We start from the raw sequence: 15233 nt of genomic DNA, 5'->3' as shown, positions 1-15233 counted from the left end.
AATTAGATTATAGATTTGACATATTCCTGGATGCATAAAAGAAGTTACCTGGGGGGTGGAGCAAAATGACAGTGGGTAGGGAGCTGTCTTGCACAGGGCCCACCCAGGTTCTATTCTTGGCATCCCAGATGGTCCCCTGGGTGCTGCCAGGAGTAATTCCTGAGTGCAGAGAGAAGAATAACCTCTGAGGATTACTGGGTATAGACAAAAAAATAAATAAAATTTTAAAAGGAACGTTAGGACAATTAGAGGAGGCTCACCTAAGCAGAAGACATAATTGTCATCATCCTCATTGTCAGAGTCCTCTTCAAACATTTTGTGGACATAGGACTTTTTCCATGTCCAAGATTTCTACCCAAACCCCCTGCTTTCCAGAGGCTTAGATGGTCAGTTTCAGCTCCCATGTTGGCTCTGATCATGTCTGGCCCAAGGACACACACCTCCCATTTGCCACCACACACCCTGGATAAGTAGGTGACCAAATTCCTCTTGGAATGGGCAGCTTTTCTGAAAGCACTACTCAGGGACAACAACTCAGGGTGTGCCATTCATTTCACCTTGGTTGTCACCTGCAACATCAAAGCAATGGTAACCCCAGTCATAGAGGGGTTGATGGAATAGAATAAGCTAGTAATTTTGGACAAATAATTGGGCAAAGGAGAAGTCTAGTTGAGGTATACACTAACCTCAGGGGTGGAAGCCTACAGCCAACATTTGCCTAGTAGTTAAGAGCCACAAAAAGCTGAGAGGCAGGAAAGGACACTAGGAAATCACGACTTTGGGGGTACAAATGAGGTCCTATGTAAAGAAAGACAGAGCTTCCAAGCTTTGTCCTATGCCTTCGAGCTAGTGCCAAGGAGAGAGGGGAGAGAAACCAGGTCTATGGAGGGGTAGGAGATCCCTGAGCCAGGAAAGCAGAAGGGAATGGGAGTAAGAGAATGGGGCTGGATGACAGGAACTGAAGGTGCTACCCTGATTTGCTGGAAAATGCAAATCCACATTTCCTTTGCCATCGCAGCTAACAAGATAATGAATATTTTCATCAGCTGCAGAGAATACAAACATCTGTAGGAACACCAACCAACCTACTCGAAGGCTGAGGAGGGGGGGAGGAGGGGAGGATGCGGAGGTGGGGAAATGCAGCTTCTCAGCACTTTTAGGCTAGGCGAAGACGTGCTGAGAGGCAGGAGGGCTCTGAGATCTCGGAGCCAAGCAGTGCCTACCGCAGATGGCGTAGAGGGCAAAATCTGTCTTTGCCCTCCACCCAATAACCACTATCCTTCTGATGATCCTTCTACTTGCACTGACATCCATATTCCCAGCCCATCCCATTTACCTCTTCAGTGATTCCTTCTGCATCAGGCTTGAATCAAGGCTCTGGGAGGGAGAGCAGAAATAGGCATTCCTTGCCCTCAAGAAGCTCGTTTTTCCAGGCAGACCCTCAGTTATTGAGTATTGATGCTTTTATTCCAAAGGATATTCTATGATCTGTGCATTCACACTGAGGGTTAGAATTGTGAAGTGGGCTGTGCTCAAGAAGATGGCTCTGGTAGAACCCCTAAACTCTCAGGGGAAAAACACATTCAAGGAAGAGAAGGTGATAGCAGCTCAGCTTATCTCAGGAATCAGTGAGTGTTTTGGGCATAGAGATTGAACAGCATAAGCAAAGCCAGAGGGGCAAAAGGAATCCACACAAAGGCAGGGAACCACAGGCGGCTCAGCTGAAGAGGGCTGTGGTGGGCAAGGCTGGATCCAGGAGCCATGAGGGACAAGAGGTGGGTCTGTGTCTTGTGTCTTTGGGCCTGATCCAAGGGGCTCAGGAGGAGGGGATTTATCTCTGGCATTGTGGGGAGCTGCGGGCAAATTCTGAGCAGAGATGTGACCTGGGCAGGTCAGTCTTTTGGCTTTAGTTGTAGGCTTGTGTGGTTGTATGGTAGCAGTATATGAAGTGGGTACAAAGACTATTGAGTCCAGCTACAGGCAGACTTAGCCCACAGCTCAGGAAGTCTTTTTTTTTTTTTAATTGATTGATTGATTGGTTGGTTTTGGGGGGCCACACCCAGAAGTGCTCAGGAGATACTCCTGACTCTGCACTGAGAAATTGCCCCTGGCAGGCTGGGGGGACCATATGGGATCCCAAGAATTGAACCAGGTCCCACCTGGGTTGGCTGCATGCAAGAAGGCAAATGCCCTACCGCTGTGATATCTCTCCAGCCCTAGAAAATCTTGATATCGTGTGCCAGGCAGGTTATTGCAAGTACAGACAAAGGGCTTTGTTATTCTGCTGGCTCTATGACCTTATATACTATCTGGAGTTTTAATTCATGCCGACTTCATGGAGTCTCAGTGAGGAATAAATAAAATAATGTGCGTCAAAGTGACCGTCAGGGTCTGAGGCTTTGTAGAAATATTAGTTATCAGTTATTTAATTAACATAGCATTATTGAGCCTGGTCATCACCTCGTGTTGTCTTTTTTTTTTTTTTCTTCTTCTTCTCATCACTGACAACCAGGAAGAAATGAGACAAAATGGGAGCCTCTAGCCTCTGGTTTTGCCACTGCCTATCTGAGCATATGAGTCCTCTGATCCATTTCTGCTTCCCAAATTATCCTCTGCTGCTGGATACCCAAGGTTTGGGGAATGGGTGACCTTCAAATGCTTGGAAAGACAAATTTTGAGTAAGTTGAATGGAGCTGGAGTGTAATCTGAAATCCAGTGAGCTCCTTATCTTTTTATTAAAAAAACTTTATTGAATTGATTGATTGATTGGTTTTTGGGCCACACCCAGCAGCACTCAGGGGTTACTCCTGGCTCTGTGCTCAGAAATTACTTCTGGTAGACTGGGGAACAATATGGGATGCCAGCAATCGAAAGGGTCCCTTCTAGATTAGCCACATGCAAGGCAAATTTCCTACCACTGTGCTATCTTGCTGGCACCCTAGGGAGCTCTTAATTTTATGTGATGGATTGGTCAACTGAGGGCTGACTTTTGCCCACTTTCTATTTCTGTTTTATTTTTATTTTTATTTTGAGCTATACATGGCAATACACTACTCTTGGCTTTGCACTCAGGAATAACTCCTGGCAGTGCTCGGGGACCATATAATTTCAACATTGGTTGACCATGTGCAAAGCAAGCACCCTATCTTCTGTATTATCTCTCCAACTCCTCTTTCTGTCAGACTGTGAGCCAAGTATGTTTTCCACATTCTTAAGCAGCCTAAAATAATTGAAAATGGGAATCCTATTTTGCATGTAAAAATGACAGGACACTCAGAACAGTTATTCCCCAAACCCTATGGTACAGATATTTGTGGATACGGGTATGCCCGTGTGTGTGTGTGTGTGTGTGTGTGTGTGTGTGTGTGTATGTGTGTGTGTGTGTGTGTGTAGGTGTGAAGGATGGGGGAGATAGGTTTATTTACATGTCATCTGTGTTTTTCTCCCTCCAGAAATGCTTCCCCATCCCCATACACACACTCCATATGAAGCTCGTAGTTATAAAGCTCAATATCTGGCTCACTACAGAAAAAGTTTTCAGATGCTGTTTGGGGAGGGAGTTGTGCCACACTCAATGGCACCAGGGTTTACTCCTGGCTCTTCAAGCAGGAATTGCTTCTGGCAGGCTCAGGAACCATATGGAATGCTGGGGTTGGAACCAGGGTCTGTTCTGGGTAGATGCATGCAAAGCGAAATCCTAAGGCTGTGATATCACTTCAGCATGGTGCTATTTTATGAAGATTAACATTAGTAATAGCTTCTCTCTCTGTGTGTCTCGCTTACTCTCTCTCTCTCTCTCTCTCTCTCTCTCTCTCTCTCTCTCTCTCCATATGTAGTTGAGGAGACTTCAGGATAATTGGATCACTTGGGGCCCAGAGTGTTCAGTGCTCCAAAGCACCTACCTTGCAAGTGTGAAGCCTTGAGCCTGATCTCTATTGTCACCTGTATATACCACACAAAAACCTGGCACTTTAGCTGTTTGGGATCACACACACACACACACACACACACACACACACACACACACAACAGAGAGTGTAACCACCAGTGTGCCATAGTCAACTCAGTGAGTTGACCTCTAGCTACCAAGTAAGAACCCAATCAATTGTTTGTGTGACCAATGATCATCACAACAATAGAAACAAGAACAACAAAGGGAAGGAAGCAGAAAGGGCTGAAAAGGAAACTGCATCACTTGCCCAAAGAGACATGGAATCAAAGGGCCTCAATAAAGGTTATTTCAAAGCCCATTCTCAGCAAGGCCCAATCTTCCACCTTCTCCGAATTCATCCATAATTTAATACAGTAGCTGCCTGGCCAACATCCTCTGTGAGGACAAGGATGGTACTATCTTTCTCTTCACACTCTGCAAGGTCCATCCTGATGTTGAACACACAGTAGGTGCTAATGGGTCGGGTTTGTTTGTTTGTTTGTTTTGGTTTTTGGGCCACACCCGGCATTGCTCAGGGGTTATTCCTGGCTGTCTGCTCAGAAATAGCTCCTGGCAGGCACGGGGGGACCATATGGGACACCGGGATTCGAACCAACCACCTTTGGTCCTGGATCGGCTGCTTGCAAGGCAAACGCCGCTGTGCTATCTCTCTGAGCCCTGTTTGTTTGTTTTTTTTAAATACAAAATGCTTCACGAATTTGCGTGTCATCTTTGCACGGGGGCCATGCTAATCTCCTCTGTATTGTTCCAATGGTCTATGTGCTGCTGAAGCAAGCACTTCAATGGGTTGTTTCAGTATGCTCCTTGGGGATAGTCATTGTCTCTCCCTCTGTCCCAACATTTTCAGGAAGCAGTTAGATACTTACCACTTGGACTTCTTTTCTTTGCGTTTTGTTTGTTTAATGTTTGTTGTTCTTTTTGTTTGTTTGTTTTTAGGCCACACCGATAGCACTAAGGGGTTATTCCTGCTCAGAAATCACTCCTGGGGGTGGAGTGATGGCATACCGGTGAGGTGTTTGCCTTGTGTGCACTAGCCTAGGATGGACCATGGTTTGATCCCCGAAGTCCCATATGGTCCCCCAAGTCAAGAGCGATTTCTGAGCACATAGTCAGGAGTAACCCCTGAGTATCACCGGGTGTGGCCCAAAGACCAAAAAAAAAAAACAAAACAACAACAACAACAAAAAAAAAACATCAGAAATCACCCCTGGCATGCTTGTGGGGACCATATGGGATGCTGAAGATTGAACCTGGGTTGACCATGTGCAAGGCAAACGTTCTACATGCTGCGCTAATGCTATGGGCCCTTTCTTCTTCTTTTTTTTTTTTTTTTTTTTTTGTAGTTTTTGGGTTACACCCGGCAGTGCTCAGGGGTTATTCCTGGCTCCAGGCTCAGAAATTGCCCCTGGCAGGCACGGGGGACCATATGGGATGCCGGGATTCGAACAGATGATCTCCTGCATGAAAGGCAAACGCCTTACCTCCATGCTATCTCTCCGGCCCGCCCTTTCTTCTTTTTTTTTTAGACATAAGAGCAAGTTGGAAATGTGGCTCTTTACTCAATTTCTCAGTAGGAAAACAGTCACCATGCTTGGCTAAGTCACTGAGTATCCAGCTCCCAGGATCCACATTAGCTTACCTACTCTTCTAGCTCTAGGTTCTTGAAGTGATTCTTCAAAATAAACTACAGTGTCAGGAGATGGCTCAGTGGTCAAATACCCACTTTCCATCCCTCACATCCCACAGTTTCCTTACCTCTATGGACCTTAGCTCCGGAGGTCCCTAGACACTGGTGGGATTCAACTTTGTACTGTTTGGCCTAGTTGACCAAGAGTCACTGATAGTCTCCCTTGAGTTTTCTGACTTGATTCTACTCTGGCCCTTGATCCATTGCTTATGAATCCCCTTCCCTAAAGAAATTGTAAAGTTCAACTGGCCTGAGAATTCTCACACAGATTAAAGCCCTTTGAGCAAATCCTGCAGCTGATTTGAAGGGCTGGGGCTATCCCCATGGGCCCACATTCTTTCTTCAGCCCAATTTCAGCCACAAATCCCTGTGTAAGGGCAAAATCCTTCACCTCTTTGCAGAACTATTCTAGGAGAGGCAGTGCAGAAAACTATGATAAGCAACAAAAAAAGTCTGCCTCAAATGTATTGAGAAAATCAGAGGAGAGACCCAAGAGATAGCACAGCAGTAAGGTGTTTGCCTTGCATGCGGTCAACCCAGAAGGAACCTGATTCAATTCCTGGCATCCTATATGGCCCCAGCCTGCCAGGAGCAACTTCTGAGTGCAGACAGAATCAGGAGTAAGCCCTGAGCAATGCTGGGTGTGGCTCAACACCCAACCAACCAAACATTCAATAAATTAAGTTTAAAGAAAAAATCAGAGGTGCTGAGTTGCCAACCTAGTGGTTAATCTAGTGGTTAACAACTTCCTTATTGGCAAGCTATTTGCAAAAGCTGTTGCAGCCATTTGGTAGAGCATGCTTAGTCAACAGAACTATGCCCTTGTCTCACCTTTATCCTCCTTTAGTCCAGGAAACATACCTACAGACATGCCCCTTAGCTTCATAATTATATGCTAATAAATAGTACAAGAAATATATGAACAACCATGAACAACACAGGCACAACTTTAGTAACATGATGCTACTCATGCCCTGGCCCTTGTGCCTATTTCTTCCTTTAGCTTACTCCTTCAAAACACTTACATATGTAGTAACTGGGCAATGAGTAATGACCATAGACAATAGAAAGGAAGTGTAAGAGGACTGTCAGTCCTTAGAAGGAAGCTTACTACTTGGTGTGTGAGGTGAGGGGTCAGGGAAGGGATCATCATGACAATGATAGAGGGAAGAGGACAAAAACTGGACAAAAACTGGATGCTGGTAGAAGGTAAAGTGACATGTCTATTCTATCAGTAACAGTATTGTAAATTACAGTGTCTGAAAGGGAAAGAGAAAAAGAAGGAAAATGAAGTAGTCTGCTAGAGAGGCAGGCTGGGAGGTGGGATGGAAACAGAGACACTGGTAGAGGTAAGTGTACATTGATGAAAGAATTGGTGTTGTTGTACTTGCATGCCTACAATTCAATCATAAATAACTTTTTGTAATTCATGTAATTAATAAAACAAACAAACAAAATCTTGCCTCTTAAAGCAGTGAAGGGACTCCCTGCATACAATAAAACCCAGTTGGGTCTCTAGCAGCATATATAATTTCCGGAGCCCACCAGAAGTGCTCCCTGAGCAGAGCCAGGAATAAGGCCTCACCACAGCCAGGAGTGGCCCAAAATACAAAATCGAAAATGAAACCTTTTTCCCTTTTTTTTTTTGTTTGTTTTTTTTTGGGGCCACACCCGGCGTTGCTCAGGGGTTACTCCTGGCTGTCTGCTCAGAAATAGCTCCTGGCAGGCACACTGGCATATGGGACACTGGGATTCGAACCAACCACCTTTGGACCTGGATTGGCTGCTTGCAAGGCAAACGCCACTGTGCTATCTCTCTGGGCCCACCTTTTTCCCTTTAAGTCATGGTGCATGCCTCTCTGTTGAGGGTCCAATATCATGTCTCAGGTGTGTCCTAACACTGTAATCATCTCTGTGCTATTCTCTATGATGCTGATGTATTCTTTTTTTTTGGGGGGGGGGTCACAACCGGTGGCACTCAGAAATCGCTCCTCACAGACACGGGGAACCATACGGAATGCCAAGATTTGAACCACCTGGTTCAGCTGCGTGCAAGGCAAATGTCCTACCGCTGTGTTATCTCTTCGGCCCCAGCTGATGTATTCTTGAATTCTTTCTCTAACAAAGACAAAAAAGCAAGGTGTAATAGGGCCCTGACCCTGTTTCCTCTTTCAGGCAACAAATGTTAATGTCTATCCATCAGGACTAGAAAGGACCACTGGCTGTAATATGTATGTATATACTATATCATACTATATAAATATTATATATATATGTAGGCTACATATAGTAGGTAGAGCAAGTTTCTCACAACATCAGATTTATAGGAAATATCCAGCCAACATGCTCTCCTAGAGATTTTTAATATCAACAAAGGACCTTCAATATGGAGGCCGGAGAGATAGCATGGAGGTAGGACTTGCCTTACATCCAGAAGGACAATGGTTCAAATCCCAGCATGTCATATGGTCTTCCGTGCCTGCCAGGGGCAATTTCTGAGTGCAGAGTCGGGAGTAATGCCTGAGCGGGGCTGGGTGTGACCCAAGCCCCCCCCAAATGGACCTCAGTATGGGGGGTTTTAGGGTGAGTGTTGGAGGAACCAACAGATTGTAATAGTAGCAGGCAAAGTGAGAGAAGCAAAGGGAGCCCAAAACACGTATGGAGGTTTTACAAGGATTATTCTGAGGAAGCATAGAGGATGCTGGGTACCTTGCTTCAGTGTCTTTATCTTGCTTGCACTCTGGTTTTGCTTTTTAATTTTAGGTCAGACACTGAAGTGCTCTGACCCATCATCTCTGTAATCAGAGATGGCTCCTGCTGGTCCTCAAGGTAGTCTCTGTGGGCTGGGGATTGAACCAGAATTGGTGGTAAGCGAGACAAGTACCTTATGCTCTGGCCTATGTCTCTGGCCCCTTGCTTGCATTCTAAAAGAAGGTTTTTCTTCCTACCATGAATGAAAAAGCTGATCAGCACTGAAAAGGACCTGACTCAAAGTCACATCCAGTTGGTAAGGCTACCACCATGAAGTTTCACTCAAATCTCCCAGTGTAGTGTTCTGGTGTGGACCAGAGAAGTGAAGAGGCTGTGAGCATGTTGCCTTGGGTGCTAGCTAGCCAGAGTGCCACCTCATTCTTGATCTTGTCCACAACAGCGGGTACTCAATGCTGAGGAATAAAGCCAGTGCTGAATGATTACTTTAACCCTGTGTACCCCATGGGTACCAGGAAGGTTGTTCTTGACCCTGCAATATCGTAAAGATGTCTTGCAAGGCTCCATCTTTCACTAACCCTTACCCGACATGCTGCTAGAGGAACTCAGCCTCCTTCCTGAAGGTGCTAGAGGGGAATAAGTCTCCCCAGAATAACCTTCTTCTCCACCCCAGTCCATCCTTCCTTCACTCCTTCAGCTCTTCCCCGAATCTTCCAAGGAACATGATACCTTCTTGAACCCTAATTTCGAGGAGTTTGGCACTTTTCCAATCTAATTATCTGCCCACCTTTGTGCGAATGCCAACACTGAACACTTTTCAAACTTCCCCCATTATTTTCATTGCAAGTCAAGACTCTACCCATTAAAAAAAGAAACACAATAATTGTATAATGCAGCAGTAATGGGATTTTCGAGTCTTCTGAAAGGCTCCCCTGCCCTTCTGTTTTCTGCCTGTGCACTCAGCCCTCACCCAGTTTTGTCAACCTCAGCCCCCCACTCCTGGCATTTCCCTTGTGACAATCCTCTTCTTTTTTGTAATGGAACAACACTGTGTGAAATACAGCTGCTTCGACAGTGTACTTGCTAATGACATATTTGAAGACCAACAGACCACATGGGGCTAAATGAGGGTAATTCAGCCCAAGGGGGTCCTTTCTAAGTGGAAGCCATATTCTACCTGAGAGGAGAAAGAATCTTTCTTGGCTAAGAGAGCTCTATGTTTCTGCATTTCATGCTCTTGGCTTCCAGGCTCTCTGCAAGAAAAATCTACCATAGTTCGGACCCCTGATTTCTGCACCAACTGAGGTCCTGAGGCAATCCAAGTCTTCTCTCTTCAATATTTGTAGTTCAATCCAGACACCAGATACCAGCAGCTGCAGCCCCTCTGGCTAAGCTCAGCATTTGGCTAAGCCATTACATCAGAGAATTGTTGGGGAGTGGGTTTGACCTTTCTGGAGGCGACGGCACATGGGGTATCCATAGTTCAATGTGCAATTCTCCTGCCTGTGTGAGCTTTGGATTCCTGGATTTATTCTAAAGAAACCAGCAGTCAAATGCACACAGCTGTATTTACAAAACAGCTTATCACAACATAGTTTATGATGGTGAAAGGCTGGGAAATATCTAAATGCCTATCAATAGGGGATTGATTAAATGAATTATAAGTCTGAATAATGGACCCCTGTGCAGACATTAAAACAAACAGCTGATCGTTACACATTACAGGAGAAACATCTCAAGGGGATATTTTTAAAGGGTAAAAATAGCAAGTATATACGGTTCCATTCTTGTTATATAAAATTTTTCTATATATACAATCTGTGACTATAAGCAAAGGGGGACAATTTGAAGGAGGTTCAGTAGAACATGAAGATGGTCACAAGCAGAGGACATTTTTAGGAGATGCTAACTTCTTGCTTTGAAAGGAAATAGTGCCTGTTTTTGCTGTAGAAATATATGTTCACTTTAGGGAAGAGGAGGAAGGAAGGTGGTGTGGCTTTGCGTATTTATTGTCCCTCTCAATATTACATGAAAAGGAGACTCAGATTGTCTATTCAATAAGCTTGCTATTAAATATTCAATGAAAATGCATCTTTTTGTTTGTTTGGGGGCCATACCTGGCAGTGGTCAGGGCTTACACCTGGCTCTGCACTCAGGAATCACTTCTGGCAGGACTTGGGGGACTATATGGCAGGTTGCGGATTTGAATCAAGATCACATACATGTAAGGCAAAAGCTCTATCTGCTGTACTATCACTCTAGCTTTTCAAAGAAAACACACTAGAGGTTCTGAAAACAGAGCCTAGGGCATGACAGACTCTGAAGCCTCATCCCTCCAGGTAACTTGACCTTACCTGCAAGACCCCGCCCATTTCCTGGGAGGGGTCTTGGAAAAGGTAGATAAGGTTTTGGGGAGAGGGGATTAGGGCCTTTTGCCTTTTGCCCTTTTGGTCTTTGGGCAGCATGGAGGTCAAAGGGAAGATGGCTGACAGGAGTTAAGATGCAGGGCTAGCTAAGAATGGCTGTGCTTGAAAGGTTATGATATAGGCCACACACATGTGGTGGATAGAGTATGAATAAAGTTGATGCTTCCTGATGCCTGCCTGTGAGTGAGTTCAATACCCGTCACTTTTCTGGACCCCAAACCCGCCGGTTGATGGGGGATGAAGCCACGTGGCCGGGGCCTAAGAACAAAGGCCTCCATCCTTCACCATCCAACGCCATCATTAATTATTTAATGCAACAAAACTCAAATGAATAGTCACTGGTATAGAGATTTCATATTTTATTTGCTATTATATTTGTGGTCCACACCCAGCAGTGTTCAGGGGCTACTCGCAGTTGAGTGTATGAGGGTCACTCTCGGAGGTGCTTAGGAGATCATGAAGTTGCAGGAATGGAACCTGGTCCACTTTGCAGGCAATGCATGTGCTCTGCATCTTAATCTTTCTCTTTCTCTCCCTTTCTCCTTCTCTCCCTCTCCCTTTGGTATCAGTTCTTCAAACCAGCAGGGGCAAGGCTCATGTCCCAAAGCTAAATCTCAGGGTTGAGATGCAAGTGTCAATCCAACTGGAATGAGTGTTACTCTCCTTTTCTCACAGCAAATATTCATTGTTGCACATACACATATGTATGATCACAAATACAAGACATTTCCACCAACATTTTTATGCAGATACTTAAAGAGATACACAAACACACACTCAAGTCAATCACAAGAAAATAACCCTGGAGACTGAAGAGATAGTACAGCAGTAGGACATTTGTCTTGCATGCAGCTGACCCGGGACAGACCCAGGTTCGATTCCTGGCATCCCATATGGTCTCCCAAGCCTGCCACGAGTGATTTCTGAGTGCAGAGTCAGGAGTAAACCCTGAGAGCCTCTGGGTGTGCCCTCCAAAACAAAAACAACAACAATCAAAAAAAAAAAAACCCTCTGGAGCAATGAGGAAAAATGGGTAGACAAAACTGTTTTGGCACTAGAGTTGTGAGGATGGTATAGGAATTTGGCTCATCAAAACCAAGCAAACTCGGGGCCGGAGAGATAGCATGGAGGTAAGGCATTTGCCTTTCATGCAGAAGGTCATTGGTTCAAATCCCATATGGTCCCCCGTGCCTGCCTAAAGCGATTTCTGAGCACGGAGGCAGGAGTAACCCCTGAGCACTGCCGGGTGTGACCCAAAAACCAAAACAGAACAAAACCAAGCAAACTCAAAGTACTATAGCCAGGGCACTTAAACACTACAAAATATGTTTAAATACAAATGAGATAAGAAAATAACAGACCTTAAAATGGGAGGTGCTGGAACTCTGCCCACCCAGAGGCAATGGGGGTCTTAAGTAGCTATCCCAGCAGTGGTGGCTCTCCCCAGCAATATAATCTTAGCCAAACACTGGGGGGCTTGTGGGCTTTACCATAACACCCATCTTTTCGGCTCCCCAAAGAAAAGGAGATCATCTATCTGCCAAACCTTCTCTGGTCACCCAGGGGCAGGTTTCCCAAGCCTGACAACTCCCTCTTCTGGACTGTGTCCTCTTTCTGCATATTCAAACCATCTGTCATGAGCAGCTTTTCTAAATAGATGAGTTATAGCCCAGTTCATGCCAGAAAGCTGACCAGATCTTTCAACTAAGCTTAGCAGGATTGCTCGTGTTTCACCACACTGAAGTCGCTCAGACAGACTCCTTCCACCCACACAGGCAGACGCATGTGCGTGCTTAGATGGTGGCCAGACAATGGAAACAGCCCAGTCTGTGGAAGTGACGGAGCGGCCCCTGATCCCCACCACCAGCCCTGCATCCCTTCAGCCCTGTGCACGGTTGCAGGCTGCTCTGCAGACGCCCGGCACCCTAGTCTCTGCGAGGAGAGGGTGATTGTGGGGGGTTTAATTATCATGCCACCCAGAGACAGGCTTGGAAGGTGCCTGTAAGAGACAATCCACTGAACTTGGAGCCCCTGTTCTCGAGGCATCTGCAGGCCTGACAAAACATTTCAAAGCAGGGGAGAGCATTAGGAGCGGAGGAGCTGACAGCTCCTAATAGCACAGTAACAAGGAGACACTAATAAAGAGAGTGTCTAGGAACCGAGCAGCTCTGCAAAATAAGAACGTGAGGATTCTTCAAAGACCTGATGACAGTGCACAGGCCTTTCTTTCTGGCATCCTCTCTCCCTTATATGTAAGGCACAGGGAGAGAAGTTCATGGGGAATCCTGTTCAGACCACCACCACCCCCGGTCCCTGACATGTACAGCTGTCTTTGGAGCCAGGAGGGTCACAGGTGCCATTCCCAGTTATCGTGGGTCACAGTGGGAGAAGTCATTACAAGGAGGAGAGTTAAGGAGCAGCTTGAGAGGAAGGCAGTTGGGAAAGGAGAGAGGGGGAAGAAAACCCTCGAGCTCCAAAAATCAGTTTAGGGCTGGAGAGATAGCACAGTGAGTAGGGCCCATGCCATGCACACGACCAACTGATGCTCAAACCTTAGCAACCCATATGGTAGGTATTCCAAGTCCTTCCAGGTGTGATTTCTGAGCACAGAGCCAGGAGTAAGTCCTGAGCACCCTAGTTGTAGCTTCCAAACCAAAATCAGTCAATGACTAAATCTGATAGTCAATTTATAGAACTTCCTAAGCCCCTGGGCAATAGGTTCTGGTGCTATGTTCAGGGTGAAAGTTCTGAGACATCTATTTGCCTAGCCCTTTCTTTGGAAGAAGAAAACAAATTGGCAGCAGAAAAAAAACCAGGAACCTGAAGGCAAGCACTTAAAACTCTATAGGAGTTACTGAAGAAGAAGTCAATGATGTTGTGTGGTCACTTTAGTCTGCCAGTTTGGTCTCCCTTTTCTGGAAAAATCCCTTTGTAAAAAGGATGTATTCAGACCAGAGTGATAGTACAGTGGGTAGGGCACTTGCCTTGCACTAGGGCAACCTGGGTTTGATCACCAGCATCCCGTATGGTCTTAGGATCCTGCCATGAGTGATTCCTGCCTGAGAAAAGTCAGAAAATTATCCCTGAGCACTGCTGGGTGCATCTGAAAAGGATTTATTCTACTAATTCCAATTGCTCACCTCTCATCCTATTCATCACTCCTGTTCATTCTACAATATTTGTCCTTCTCACACTGTTCACATTCTCATCCAATTTTCATTTTCATACATGTTGGGCTCTTTTGGAATCTCAACTGACCGTATGGTTTTTCAGGGGATGGACATAACTGTTGGTTCTGGGGCTACTTCCGGCTGGGTACTTAGGAGTTTATTCAAGCACTGCCAAGAACACTATGGAGGTACCAAAAATCAAGCCCAAGATGCTCATATGCAGCAAAAATACTCCAGTCCTTTGAGTCATCTCCTTACTTTCTTATCCCCGCTTGTAGAATAAAAATAAAACAAATAAAGTTCATGAGTTGGGTGAGAATGCCCCAGTCACAGTGTTTCTAACCCCTTAAGCCAATGGGACTGAGGAAGCAAGGTAGTGGTTCAGAAATAATACACGGCAGTCAGAAAAGATATTCACTGGAGTCAGCTCTCTCTGCCATGTGCTGCCTATGTGCCAGACTCTTTCTCTATTATCCCAAACCCACCCACCAGGGTGGGGGAATGCTCTGTAATTCAGGTGGGCTTTTACATACCAAAAGATGAGGTTATACCAAAAAAAAAGAAATTTGTGGAAAGGGTTACACCCTCTTATAAATAATTTGACCTGGATCTTTCTGCTTCCTACACGCTCTCACAACAATCTCATCTAACTTTTTTTAATTTCTACACCTGGAAGGAGGAGTATTCTGTTTATGACTGAAACCCAATTATGAATATGCTTACAATTATGGTGCCTTAAATAAAGATTTCTATAAAAATGTTTTTTTTTTTCTACATCTGGGATGGTGACCAAAAAGGTGAGTTTAGAATTCAGAAATAAGTTTGCTTGTTAGGGAGCGTTCTGCTTGGTTTGGGTACATTGTCATCAGCTTTGAAAAAAGTCTCATGCTGAGACTAAAAATGCCTAGCGGAACACAAATGAGGAAAGTGTGGGAGCACTCAGGATCCAGCCCAGAAGATAGGGAGTGCTGTGAAGGTGCAAGAACTATAGGGCTTTGCTGCAGAACCAACAGTTTTGAGAATGAACCATGGAAAAGCTAAAGGAAACACTTGAGGCTGGGAAACAGGGCTCCAAGGATTAAAATAAAACCATGTGCAGGAGCCCATGGTTTCTACCTCTGGCCCTGCCTAGTTCCACCAAGCACCACCAGAAGTGATTCTAATCACCAACTTTTGAGTAACCACAGAGCATAGGGTATGACTCAAAGTCCCCTTCCTTCAAACACATTTTTTTTTTAAAGAAAAGAGTTAGTGAAGGGGAAGAGTAAAATAACCTTGAAGAGGAGTCC

The 15233-nt window shown here is 45.3% G+C and overlaps 1 protein-coding gene and 1 non-coding gene across 4 annotated transcripts in view; both read right to left on the bottom strand.

The window, feature by feature from the left end:
- The window catches only part of ASTN2 (astrotactin 2), a 1116661-nt gene that overhangs the window by 333718 nt on the left and 767710 nt on the right, over positions 1-15233 (bottom strand). The window lies entirely within an intron of this gene.
- On the bottom strand, positions 4627-4730 carry LOC126009818 (U6 spliceosomal RNA). The gene has a single exon (XR_007496015.1). It is a non-coding gene; the product is annotated as a U6 spliceosomal RNA (small nuclear RNA).

This window comes from Suncus etruscus, chromosome 5 (genome assembly GCF_024139225.1).
Source record: "Suncus etruscus isolate mSunEtr1 chromosome 5, mSunEtr1.pri.cur, whole genome shotgun sequence".
In the NCBI taxonomy this organism is placed as follows: Eukaryota; Metazoa; Chordata; class Mammalia; order Eulipotyphla; family Soricidae; genus Suncus; species Suncus etruscus.
The sequence above is the reverse complement of the archived record's forward strand: the minus strand, read 5'-3'. Positions and strand labels throughout refer to the sequence as shown.